The sequence below is a fragment of the Microtus pennsylvanicus genome, chromosome 10, assembly GCF_037038515.1.
Source record: "Microtus pennsylvanicus isolate mMicPen1 chromosome 10, mMicPen1.hap1, whole genome shotgun sequence".
Classification (NCBI taxonomy): domain Eukaryota; kingdom Metazoa; phylum Chordata; class Mammalia; order Rodentia; family Cricetidae; genus Microtus; species Microtus pennsylvanicus.
In genome coordinates, this window is record NC_134588.1 from 92,282,717 (window position 1) to 92,296,580 (window position 13,864).

The following is a 13,864-nucleotide window of genomic DNA, read 5'->3' on the forward strand; positions in this document are numbered from 1 at the left end:
TTTGGATGGAGTCAGGCTGTATCTAGGGCCACTGCGCCTACGTCGGGGGCGAGAGCCATACCAGGCAAGAAGGGAGGGCAGAGGTGAAAGGTTGCTGGGCTGAGCCCTGTCTTCATTTTCGTCTGCATCCTCTTTCTGTCATCCGGTTTAGGAGGGGACAGGCTGGGATTAAGAAGGGACAGGCCTCACTTGGGGTAGTAGCCTTAATGCAGATTACATTGGCTGCGTTTGCTGGATGGGAGAACTTTATTCCTCAGGGAACTGGGCGTGTGGTCTGCTGCTCCTGGCTGTGTCTGGACAAGGAAAAGATGGCCCATGTTGGAGTAGGCTGTTCCAGCATGGGGGCTGAAGGTGGGGGTCACAGTGGCTGGATGGAACCCAAAGCTGGGAAATGAGCGGGAGTGAGTTAGCTGACTGTGGAGATGCCTTGTCCATTGACCCCCAGCACCTGTGAGCTGCATTCCAGGGAGAGCCTCGCTGTAACTTTCTTCTAGACTTTGACCTTGGACAAGATAATCAACTTGGGGTCACTCTGTCCCCAGCCCAACCCAGGAATGAATGCATGCGACCTATAGGCCTCCCATTATCTCAAGGCTTCCTATGTTGGCTTCACGTCTTCCCATGGAGAACCTGAAGGACGCTGGGTCAGCTAAAGCCTGACCTTTGCCCACCCTCGCTAGCCAGTCTCAGGGCTGTGGTGTCCCTTGTTCTTCTTCCCCTTTCTGCTTTGGGTACTACCCGTCTCTTTCAGAGCAGAAAGCCACAAAACTGTACCTGAGGCTCACATAATGCAGCAGCTTGTAAACAAGGAGCGTTTGTCTTGCAGTCTGATCCTGGAAACACCTACTGTGTGCCAGACACCGTCCGTGCCATAGTTTATAGCCATCGGCCCCGTGGCTCTCAGCCTTATCCTGACACCTCGCTATGGAAGAGATAGCATTTTCTTGCTGCACTGTGAGGAACTGTGGCACAGTTAGATAGACTGCAGCCTCTGTATAAATCTCCAGGGCTTGGCTGTCATTCTTTATCTCTCCTTCAGGAAGGCTCTGTGGACTGCCAGTGTGAGAGGTGATGTCACTGCAGAGAAAACACAGAATCCACTGATTTTTTTTTTTAACATCCTTCCCTGATTTAACTATTTAGAGCTGCAAACTGTTGTCAACACACTGCAGTGTTCTGGGATGGGATGTGCCTCAGCACTAATGCTGCCTGGTTTCAGAAGATCCTTATAGAAGTCTAGGAGGTGGATATTACCTGTTATCGCTCCCATTCTATCCCCTTAGGTGTGATAAAGGGCAAGAAACTTAGCCAAGGTCCTGTGAAGGAGCAGATATTTAAGCCCTAAGGGAACCTGGTTGAAGGTGGAGTTCACTCAGCCTTTGCTGTTACAGGCTCAACCACAAGCGGGGATGTGGAGGGACTGGGGAGTGAATGTAAGGTGGGGTAATGGGGGGATGAGTTCTCCTAAGGCTCCTGTGAAGGCCGAGTAAGCCCAGAACAGAAAGGACTTGCATGGTGAATACTTGTAAAGACCCAGGAAATGGAAGTGAAGGGATAAAGAGTGGACTTGGTGTGCACAGTGGGCTGGGAGATTGCTGAAGCCCCCGGCACCGCTGTACTGCTGAGTATGACCACAAAGTGTCAGCTGGCCCTATCTGACTCTCTAGAGTGACTTTTCCAAGGCAGAAAGCAGTGGGGTCTAAGAGACGCTCATTTTCCTTCTGGCTGTGATCTCCAACTACTGGCCTGCAGGCAAGTCTGTGGGCCATATCCTTGATTAATGATTGATGGGGGAGGGCCCAGACCAGGACGTTCTGGGTCTGATAATAGGAAGCAGACTGAATGAGCCATGAAGAGCAAGCCAGTAAACTGTGTTCCCTTATGGCTTCTGCTTCAGTTCCTGCCTCCAGGTCCCTGCCTTGAGTTTCTTGATTCTCCCCAGTGGACTGTGACTTAGGACGTGTAAAACAAATAAATTCTTTTCTTGCCAAGTTGCTTTTGTTGCTGATGTCTTCCTTACACCAACAGAGAGCAAACTAAGCCAAAAACCCTTTTGGGGCTCTAGCATCTTAAGATCTTGTATCATTTTCTGTTTTCTTTTTAGCTTTTGGTCCCTGCTGAGGTCAGTTTCACTCCTGACTTGGCTCTTCTAATTTCCTGGCACCCTTTCAAGCCCTGGAGCCCAGAATGGGTCCCAACCCCGATGCCAGGAGAAACAGCTCCTTTGTACAATGTCCCCTAGGTTGCTTGTCATCTCCCAGTACCCGTTCTTTGTGGCTTTCTGTGTGTATTTTGTAACTGATACTGCAGGAAGAGTCCAGCTACCCGAAACAATCTCCTTGGAGGTCTCTCCATGGTTTGCTCTTTTTATCTCCTCAGAGCTTTGTTCAAATATCACCATTTCTGACCACGCTCCTTAAAACCGCGCACCTCCTCAGCCTGCATCCCCCTCCCTTCCTGCTGCCATTTATGACTGTCCGAGAGCCAATATGTTTTACTTTCTCATTTTCAGCCTCCGCCCATAGAATCTACACTGCACAGAGGCAGGGTTTTATTGTTTTTTTTTTTTTTTGTTCGTGTAGAACGGTGCTACAGGTGCTGGATAAATATTTGTTGGATGAATAAACGAACGACCTGTTACACCAGCTGCTTGCTCTCAAATCTCCTTGCCTAGTAAGATAGTGCCCAGCCAGCTCAGGGGCACAGCAACCCAACCACTCGTTGCATCTGAGCTGGGACCAAGCGCCTTTGTCGGCCCCCATGCTTCCCTCATGCTAATTTTCACAAAGCAAAACCCCAAGAAGCTTTGCTCCCTGCTGCCAGAGACACTGCGAAGTGGATGGAGGGTAGGGTGTGTGTGTGCAATCTGAAGACAAACTGATGGTTTGAGGTGGGGGGGGCGTGGGGGGATGGAGTGTGGGAGAAGTACCGGAAGAAGACAGCGGAGTCAACTTTCCGTCATTGGCTTTGCCCTCATCCATGAAGCAGAAAGTCACTCTGGAGGTGTAGAGGAAGTAGGCGTGCCCCTTGGTGGCCAATAGGAGGAAGAATTAGAGAAGGGGGACGAGGGATTTCTGAAGCTCCACCCAGTTTGGCTCGCTTCTGAGAACAAGCTTACGTTTGCCCTGTCCCTGTGTGAGTGTGTACCCAGGTGTGTGTGTGAGGACTGACTCAGGGGCCCCAGGTGGGAGAGAGGAATCTACGTGAGAAGACTGTCAGGAATTTGTGTTGAGTGTCTGCCCAGGAGGATAACGGGTGGGTAGAGGTGTCAGTCCTGTGTGCGTAGGCAGCTGTGTGTTTGTCCACCAAGGAGAACAATGGGTGCCATTTCTGCCCCTGTTGCTTTCTGAGAACTTGGCAAAGGGCCCAAGGAGCAGTGGAACGGGGAGAGGACTGGGTAATAGGACCCTAGGGAAGGGAACAATAAAGGGCATGGGATTAAATTTGTTGAAGAAAGGCTAAAACAATGAATTAGTAACTGTCTCTGCAAAGAAGTAGGTTTTAGTCCCAGTGGCCAGCGAAGAGGATTACAGAAAAATGCCCCAAAGTTGCATCTAGAGAAATTTAGGTTAGACAAGGAAAAATGATACTCTTGCCTCTAAAGGTTATTAGTCTCTGGAATCTCTCAAGGGTCAGAAGGAATGTCTTCAATAAATAGGACAAATCTCATTTCCTAATGGAGGAAAATGGGCAGTTCTGCCTGGGAAAGCTCAGATACACTCCCCCCCGCCTTTTTATGTGTGTGTTTTTCAACACTTACTGCCTTACTGAGGTTCTGTTGCAGGCCATACAGGGTAAATTATTGATACATGTGGTCCTGAAGGGAAATAACACATGGATGTGAGCCATGCTGATTCTTGAAGTCAGTGACACATACCTTTGAGGAATGCATGCTGGACTCCATGGAAGGACTCTCATGTCAACTCAATACCCTGGAGAACTCCTGAATGCCATGGGAACAAGAGGTCACCTATATCAGGAATTATCTGCCCCCCTCCCATCTACCCAAGGAAACCTGGGAGCCCATTAGGGAGACTTTTGTAATAATGAGCAGTCACTGGCTTTGTGGTCAGAGGTCCAGTGTGGGTGGGTGGAAGGGCTTTGTCTTCTTTGGAAAGGGCCGGTCAAAGAGGTGTGAGGATGAGAGCAAGGGATCAGCAGGGGCAGACAGGCCAGCATCACTCAGTCCTGAAGTGGGCATGGTGAGGTGATAGAAACATTCCCCCAGACACCGGGGCCGTCATTCTGCCTCACTCCACTTTTCGGTAGAATCTGACTTTTTAGTCGGTTTTCTATCAGGCAAGTTGGTTTTCTAGTGACGGTAGTGTGATGATGGGGATGGGGATGATATTCGCTATCGTTTTTTGCTACACCCTATGCAAGGAACTCAATGGTTTGGATTTATTCCTTCATTGTTTCAAAGAGCAATCCTTGAACTTCTTTTCAAGGTTGCGGCACCTGTCGCCTTCTGGCAGTGGGAGCCCCGCAATTAACAAGACAAGCAATCTCTGCTCGCCTAAAAGCGGTAAGAAAAGTAAGGAGCCAACTATAAAACATGTCTTGTGGCGTTGTAAGAGGGTCTAGGCTAGTTCTTTGAGGCACCTCCAGGATGGGTGCCTTGACCCATCATCACCAGCTTTGTCACCATCATTGTCACTGCACCTACCACACCCTGGGCCATATTTCCCTACCAGAAAACCAGTTAAAAAATTGGATCCCACCATACACCTGCGTGTACGGAAGACGGTACATCTGGGGATGCATGGGTGGCTGGAAGCATATGGGGAGGCCAGGGGTGGTAAGGCTTCCCAGTCACGGTGTGGTAAGATGCAGAGAGGAGGCTGAGCCGAACTGGACTATAGATCTTTGAATTTAGAGATGATGCTAAGAAACATGCTTGAGAAGGGAAGTGAGGATCAGATCATTGGAGGAGCTTAAAGGGAAGTTACTGGATGCTTTTCCAGGAGTCAGGGTCTTACATGGTTGGTCTTGAATTTGTGGCAGTCTTCCTGCCTCTGCCTACCACACGCTGGGATCCAGGTGTTTCCCACCAAATGATGCCGAGCTAGACAACGAAGTTGTAAACTGCGCTTTGTTTAGAAAGTTCTAAGAAGCTGCAAGTAAAGAATGGTCTAAACTAGGAAAAGGATTGCTGTGGTGGTTCAGGCTGAAGTGAGCCTGGGTTAAGGGCAGGGCAATGAGGATAGAAGAAGATAATGAAGTTGAAAATTGTGACTCTTATTCACAGTAGAACTTGGAGGGGGAGAGGAAGGGGTTAAGAAAGACATTGGTTAGCACGAGTAACTCATGTATGTGCTAGCTGAGAAATCCACGAAGAGAGGGCGCCAACACAGAATGTGAATCGTTCCCATTTTACAGAGGAGGACACTTAAGCTCACGGAGTAGCAGTAACTACCCAGTGAAACTCATGGACTGACTGAAACCCAAACTCTAGATAGCAGAAGGCCAAGTTACTGCTCTCCCTGTTGTGGGGTTCCCCTGTGAAATGACTGACCCTGAAGAAGGGTTCAGCCCGCAGCTGGCTCGAGCTGTGGTTTTCCTGTGAGTGGAGATGGGGGCCACAGTGGAGGAAGGGAGAGGTCAGGCTTGGCAAGAGGTACAGGAAGTTCAGCTCCGCGGCAGCCACCTCTCTAGTTAAATGGAGATCTGGTTGCTTTGGAGAGGAACTGACAAGAGAGCCTGAGGCGCAGCCTCTGGATCCTGCCTTCTGCAGGTTTCCTGCTCAAGGCAGCCTGACCTTCTTAGACCTCCCTCAGACAGCCCCATTTTTACCACCAACAGACAGAAACCACGGCCACCGGGACAATACCTGAGAGGTGTGCTTTCAGGACACTCGGATGTTTATTGATCCCAAAGGGGTTTGTCACTCCTGGTAAGGCTTTAATATTTTCCTATCCTTTGGAGAGAACAGAAAAAGCAAAGCTTAGGGAGTGTGAGTGATTTGCCTGGGGTCCTCAGGTTCCCGAGAGCAGACAGCATACATTACACATCTCCCCTCGGCTCCTGGTTCTCAGAAGCAAAAAGTGTTGAAGCCAGAAGGAGCTCAGAGTTCAGGATTTTGAACTGGTGCTGCATGCCCTAGAATCCAGGTTTCTAGACTCCTGCCAAACAGCTGATGTTGAAAGCCCAGCACCCTTGGAGCTGGGGCTGGCTATGTACTTCAGGGAACACAGGTTGGTGGATCCTCCTAACCTGACCGACAGAAGCTTCAACTGCTGAACACAGCCCATTCTCTAAGTGACATCCTCATACTCCAGCACGGGACTCAGTGGGACGCAGTGAGCGATGCAGATTCCAGCCTACTTGCTAGAACCTGGGTGGAGCTTAATTTGCATCTCAGATGGATTCTTCCTTAACTTTTAGGCAGTATATTCTAGAAGACTGGAAAAAGTTTCTCTAACAAGAAAACTGAGGTCTCGGAAGAGTGCTGGCCTGAGCCAGGAACAGTTGTTGTCCCTACCCCCTCAACCCTAGCTCTGTTTGGTGACTGTGGTGGGGTTGCCAGGGGAACCAGCCTGTGCAACTTCCTGGCTTTGGCGTTTTTCCCCCTCCTTGGCCTTATCTCAGCATCCGCCACCCAGTCCAGGGCTGTGTACTGGTCACGTAGAAGGGGAAGCTGGTGCCAGGCATGTCCAGGACTCCCAGGGAACATTGGCCCAAGTACTGAATGGATTGGAGGGTAGAGGCGTGAAGTTCAAGAAGTCTGGGAGGGTGGGTAGGGGCACCATTTCATTAATGTCTTTCTCTACGGTCTGGGTGGTACCTGCCAAATGGTGGTGTGGGGGAGGGTGGTGGTGACTCAAAAGGATCTGTCTCCACCTAACTGATGTCTCAACTCATCTTCATCATCCCCTATGGCGTGTGCTCCTCTCTCTCCTCTCTAGACCTAAAGTCTCCAGCACTTAAGGACCCCATTTCCACCCCAACACTGACATCCCTGTCTCCCCAGTTCTAGGGACTTCTTTCTGTTTGGTTCCAGATTGCTTCCTGTGTTTTATGTCAGCCTTCCTCTCTCCCTGCCTTGGCTGGGTCTCTTGGGCAGTCGTTAAGAACAGGAAAGAGAAGGGGAGTTTTGAAGACAGATGGGGAGCAGTTAGCAATTTAAGGAAAGTAATTTGTGCATCTAAGCGCTTATTTATGTTTTGAGCCTTACTTTGATTTCAAAAGAATTTAGGGTGGTTTGGAGAATTTAAGTGTTCCAGGAAAGGGGATGGTGACGCAGCTCCCAAGCTTCGTGCAGCTTAGTAGAGAGGGTAAGGTCCATTCCTGAGTCCTGATGTTTGTACTACATTAAGGACAAGGACTTCCCCCCCTGCTGCCCCCGCATGTGGGGGGGCTGGGGAAGAAAAGACTGCAAACTGAGTTTTGAGCACAGTCTTATCTTCATATCCCGCTCCCTGGGGTGGGGGCTGTTATCCTTTCCCCGGAGGAAACCAGGCCCAGACCAGGGTCAAGCCTTGGGAGGCTCTCAAATGACTGTTGTCCTTTTCCATTCTGTTCCCCCAGGGAACACAGCATGGGAGAGCTTCCTCCAGGCCTGCTAAGATGGGATTTTGGCTGGGAACCAGACTTAGAAGAAACAGCTTTACTGAGGACCAAATGGATACCCTTAAAATGGGGTGATATGATGGGACAGGTCCAGGGGATGGAGATGACTCCTGGCCTCCGGAATGCCTAGGTCTGAGTATAGGGGTTCAGAAAGACCATGCTGCAGAGCCCTGTGCAGGGAGCACAAACCCTTCTACCGGAAAGTGGAGTCCCCTTGCGTTTACTGCGCATGCCCAGCTAACCCCATCCTATTTCCTTTCTTGTCTAGCTTCAGCGTGTGTCACCCTAGTGCTGGAAGGCCAGGTTCCTCCATGCCTTTCAGAGGGGCCAGAGGAAGGGGAGAACAGAGAGTAGCACAGCATTGCTCCGAGACAGGAGATACGCTTCAGTGAGAAGCCAGGCTTTATTTTAATAGCTCCCCTAGACCATGTCTTCCAGGCTCCTCCAACTAAATATGCTTACTCATCATAGAGTCAAACTTCCTGTGCCTCCTGCCTCAGGCAGTGTGGGGAGCATCTCAAGGGCCAGTGGGGTGACTGGCTAGGCACCCTTTAAGGCTTGGAGGGATGAGTAGGCTGTTCCAGCTACAAGTCCCAACTGACAGGCTGTGCCCCAGCCCCTTGCCTTGGCTTCTCTCCTGGATCCTGATCCCTGGCTAGTGACCCAGGCCTTAATCTGGGACTTCCCAGGGAGTGGTGTACTTCCCTCTTCTTCTAATTACTTAGCCTCTTATCCCTTCTCTTAGCTCTCACCTCTGGGCTTGCTGGACGGTGAGGACATGATGAAAATGGGACAGAGCGGAGGAGGGTGAGAGGTTTGCTTATGGGGGAAGGTAGAAGGGAAAAGACTCTGAAGATGTGTGAGTAGAAATAGCTGGAAGAAGAAGAAAAGGATGTGGGGGGATGAGTGGGCAGGGATGATGGAGGGAGGTAACCGCTTGAAGCCTCACCAGATAAGGATAGGGTTCTGCTGTGCTTTGGGCCAAGTTTTGCTGAGAAAAAAAAAGTTCTTGGTTTTGTGAGGCTTATGTAGTTTTGGAAGCTCCAACTGAGATAAGCAACACAAAATTATTAATCCAAAGTTAAATACAGAAACAAACACTTGGAATAATAAACAAAGCTGGAGTAATTTTTAAAGTTTTTGAGCATTCTGGAAAATGTCACAAAAAAAAATCTCCATTCCTAGAGGAGCAATATGCTTTGTGAATGGCTTTTGGCCCCACCTCTTGGTCTCTACATAGGATAATGGTTTCACAGCCTTGAGTAAAACACAACCTTTCCTGGGATGTGGATTGATCAACACTTTTATTATTATTGATAGATTAGAATGTTTCACTTCACAGTTTGTTGTAGGCAAAATTATGTTGGTTTTTATTGTTGTTGTCAAATTTGGGGAAATTTGTATTAAATTTCTTTCTTATAGAAGCTGTAGGATTTCAGAGCATTGTTCAGTAATTAATCTTAAGTGTTCTTTGAATTGATGATACTCATTAATCAGATTGTCGCTGGTCCTCCTCTTGCTGTGCTAATATGGGTTTCATGCATTCTCTATCAATGTCAACACTTTGTATTAAATCAACAAGGAATTTAACATTCTCCCAATGTTTGTGTCATTTCCTTTGTCTTGTTAAATGGATTACTACACACCCTAAATTTAGTCTTCTTATTCCTCCAAATTTCATCTGTTCCTCTTTTGGAATTACCCCCTTTTGGGTATAATTTAAAAATTGTTTTAATTTGCTTCTCAATTTCAAAGTAATTCCTACTGATTTCAGGGCTTGTTTTTTCTATTTCTGTTTCATGAGCTGTCCATTTTAAGTTCATTTAAATGTATTCAAATACATACACTCAATGATGTAAGAAGAAATTATATTGTCCATACATATCAAAATCAGAAATCTTTTAAATTTGACTTGCATGATTGACACCTTGAGAAGTAGGCTGCCGGGGATTTAGGTCAGTGGTAGAGCAGTTTCCTGGGATGCCTGAGGCCCTGAGTTAGAGCCTCAGTTTAAGGAGATTGCATAGTGGGTAAAAGGCAAAAGCTTGACGTCCTGGGCTTGATCTCTGGATGTCGTAGCCAGCGTTGGCATTCATTGTACTCTTATATGGAGGTGGGAGGCAGAGATGGGAATCATGCCACCCCACCCCACCCCTGCCCAAACACGTGTGTGTGTGTGTGTGCCACAAATATATAAATAGACAAAAATATCAGTCCAGATGGAATGTTCTCATCAACCCCTTCCCCTTAGGGCACAGGGGACTATGCAGAAGAGCAGACTGAAAGATCATAAGAGCCAGAGGTGATGGGTGACACCAGGGAACAGTGTCTTCCAGACACAACAGCACTGACGCACGCATGAGCTCACACCAAGGAAACAGTGTCTTCCAGACACAACAGCACTGACGCACATATGAGCTCACACCAAGGAAACAGTGTTTTCCAGACACAACAGCACTGACGCACGCATGAACTCACACCAAGGAAAGAGTATATTCCAGACACAACAGCACTGATGCATGTATGAGCTCACACCAAGGAAAGAGTGTTTTCCAGACACAACGGCACTGACGCACATATGAGCTCACACCAAGGAAACAGTGTCTTCCAGACACAACAGCACTGATGCACGTATGAGCTCACACCAAGGAAACAGTGTTTTCCAGACACAACAGCACTGACGCACGTATGAGCTCACACCAAGGAAAGAGTGTCTTCCAGACACAACAGCACTGATGCACGTATGAGCCCACACCAAGGAAAGAGTGTCTTCCAGACACAATGGCACTGACGCAGTACGGACCCATGGAGACTGTGGCGGTGAACACAGGGTCTGCACAGGTCTAAGCCAAGTGTGGGAAGAGGACATGAGCTCCCATCCTTAACTAAGAAGCTATCTCCAGTTGACCGCCGGTCATAAAGGAGCAATTACTTTCTCCATTAGAGTCTCATTGGGCATACAGATCACTCGGAAGGCCAGGCCCCAGGTCCAGCACTAGATGGCCAACACAAAATGAACTCAATGACATTTTTTGGTTTTTTTTTTTGGTCTCATATTTGTTTGGACATTTTACCTCCTTGCTGATCTTTTGCTTGTATATTATGATTTCTGATTTTTGTTTGTTGGTTTGTTTTGTTTTTGTTTTGAGATAGGGTTTCTCTGTGTAATAATCCTGGCTGTTCTGGAATTCATGAATTCTGGAATCCAGAATGGTCTCAAACTCATAGAGACCTACCTGCCCTTGTCTCTGCCTCTCAAGTGCTGGGATTAAAGGTGTGTGTCACTATCACCCAGCTGAGTTTTGTTATTTATTTATTTATTTATTTAGTGTGTACATGTGTGTTTCTCATGCTTTTTCTTTCTTCCTTTTTATTTTATTTATTTATTTGTTATATTTACTTGTTTTCTAACGAGAGAGAGAAATAAAGTGTGGAGTTGGAAGGGTGGTGGGAAGTGGAAAGGATCTGGGAGGAGTGAGAGAGGGGAAACTCTCATCAGGATATATTTTATTAAAAATTATTTTCAAGAAAAAAAGAAGCTTCAAATTAAAACATAAATAAATTCCAACGGGGTTTAAAGCAGCCTATTCAATGATTCAGTATTTTCAATTAATTTTATTTTATTTTTCAAATCTTTGGAAGTATATTGCAAGGTATGGAGAGATAGGCCTGTGATTAGGAGTACTGACTGCTCTTCCTGAGGACCCAGGTTTGATTCCCAGCACCCACAGAGCAGATGGTAACTCTAGTTCCAGGAGATCCAATGCCATCTTCTGGCCCCCAGGGCTACTGCAGGCGTGTATTGCACAAGCAATCATATAATACTCATGCACATGAAAATAAATAAGAAAAGTCTTCAAAAAATTTTAAGAAGAAAATATGTCAGAGAGTCCTTAAAATATCCTTGCTGTATTTCACGGTGTGGTAGGCAGAATGAAACACACCCTTCTGACACACTGCCCAGCTGTCCAACTCTTTATCCCCAGAACTTGTGAATACTAACTTTCATGGCAAAAGAAGTTTTGCAGAAATGATGAAGTTAGGGAGCCTGAGATGGGGGTGATCTTCACTGGTTCTGGGTGGACAGCGTCCTGAAAACCTTTCCCCAGAAGAGGGAGGTGTGACTTGCAGAATTGCTGGAAACAGTCAACAATGTTGCCTTTGTGGAGAGTGGAAGGGGTCATGGGCCAAGGGAAAGGGGCAGCCTTAGAAACACCAGAACCTTTAAGAGGAAGGCATCCCTATTGATACTTTGATTTTAGCCCAGTGAAACCCACATCAAACTAAGACTGTAATAAATTCGTGGTTATTTAAACTACTAAATTCATGGTGATTTGTTACAGCAGCTGTGGAAAACTAATACGCAGGACTTAGGTAGTTTTAAAATGAGAACACTGCCTGCCTCATTATGTGTAGGAAAATCCGGGTGACAGGTGTATTTCAGGAACTGTAATAAGGAAATGCAAAGAGAAAACATCAGCGAAGGAGAAATGCAAGTAGCCAACTGGTTTGGGTGCCCTGAGGGCAGCTTTTCTCTAATGAACCATATGATGTACATATAACGATATATGTTATATTGTTGTGTCTCTTTTTAGACACAAAGAACTTTGGTTTTTACTAGAAATTAATATAAGTGGAATCCCCACTTAACATTTTGTCCTATTTTTACTTGTGTATGTATGATGTGTATGCATGTATGTATGCTTGCATGTGTGTTCAGTTCCATTGTATAAGTGTGCATGCATGTGTGTATATGTGTTTGAATATGTGTTCAGATACACTGCATGAGTGTGCATGCGTGTGTGTATGTGTGCTTACATATGTGTTCAGATACACTGCATGAGTGTGCATGCGTGTGTGTATGTGTGCTTACATATGTGTTCAGATACACTGCATGAGTGTGCATGCGTGTGTGTATGTGTGCTTACATATGTGTTCAGATACACTGCATGAGTGTGCATGCGTGCAGAGACTGGAGGTTGGTGTTGGTTATCCTCCCCAATCTCTCCTCTTTATATAGTGAAGCAAGGTCTCTCACTTAAACCCAGAACTTGCTGATTCTGTTGATCTAGGAAGCCATCTTGCTCTGAGAGCCCATCTCTGCCTCCTGAGATTAGGGACTGTCATACCTGCCCTGCCCATCAGGAATTTATGTGGATTTTCAGGAACTGAACTCTGCTCTTCAGGCTTGTGTGGCACAGTTTTATCCAATGATCCAGCTTCCCATGCCCATGTTTACAGCTTTACAGCACTGATGGTTTAGAGGAATAGTTTTCACAGACTGGCTTCTGGCTTCTGGCTTTGTTCATTCCCAACCTTGTCCCCCCACCCCCCACCCCATTTTTGGATTGTTGCATCAGGCCTCACAACACAGCCATATGGAGACTATGGCTGATAATTTGCGGCCTGGATGTCCAATAGGTTGACTTAGTAGCCAGGTGGGAGGAGCATTCTAGGAAGCTTTCCTATTAAAGGAGAGTCTTAACTGTACATGCAAGTGATGGAAACCACACCATCATGTGTCATGGAATCCAGAATAAATGTTTCTTTAAATCAACTGACGTTGCACAAATACATGAATAAGCAGACGTATTGCTCAGGGCTTTGCTATGAGCCTTAAGCGCCTGGAGCAAGGCACTGTTCACTGTGAGGCACGTTCACACCCAACACTGGGGTGTGATTTCCTTAGGGCGCACTCAGTCACCACCCCTCCCTGCCTTTACACCTTCCCTTTAGCTTGCAGTCTGAGTCGTGAAAGGAACACATGCCTTGTTTTGCAGTAGCCTCTATCGGCCTGACTTTCATCTTTGGTGGTGGTGGGGGCTAATAGCTACCTCAGGGAGGTGTGGTTACTAATTGGATTCCAAAGGAGATAAGAGTGGAAGAATCCAGGGAATGAACTCTGCAGCTTTTTGGATTAAGCAGCAGCAGCAGTGGGTAGAATTGGTGGTGGTGGAAGAGGAGGAGGAGGTGGTGGAAGTGGTGGGGGTGGAAGTGGTGGAGGTGGGGGTGGGGGGGTGGGTAGTTGGCCCTGTCTTCCTTCCTCCACTCCCCAGGGCTTGTCAACAGTTTTCTGATGCTTAGGTTGGATTAAGGGTCAGAGTTTGGAGGGAGATTTGGAGGCTTGGAGAGACCCAGAGCTCAGAAAATAAAACTCTGAGAAACAAACAAACAAAAAGCAAAGCAAAACAAAAAAGCCCTCACCAGGTTGGTGGGCGATTTTGTGAGGTGTGGGGCATGCAGGATCCCAGGTCAACTCAGTTCCGTCCTGCAGATGAGGAGGCATGGGGGAACA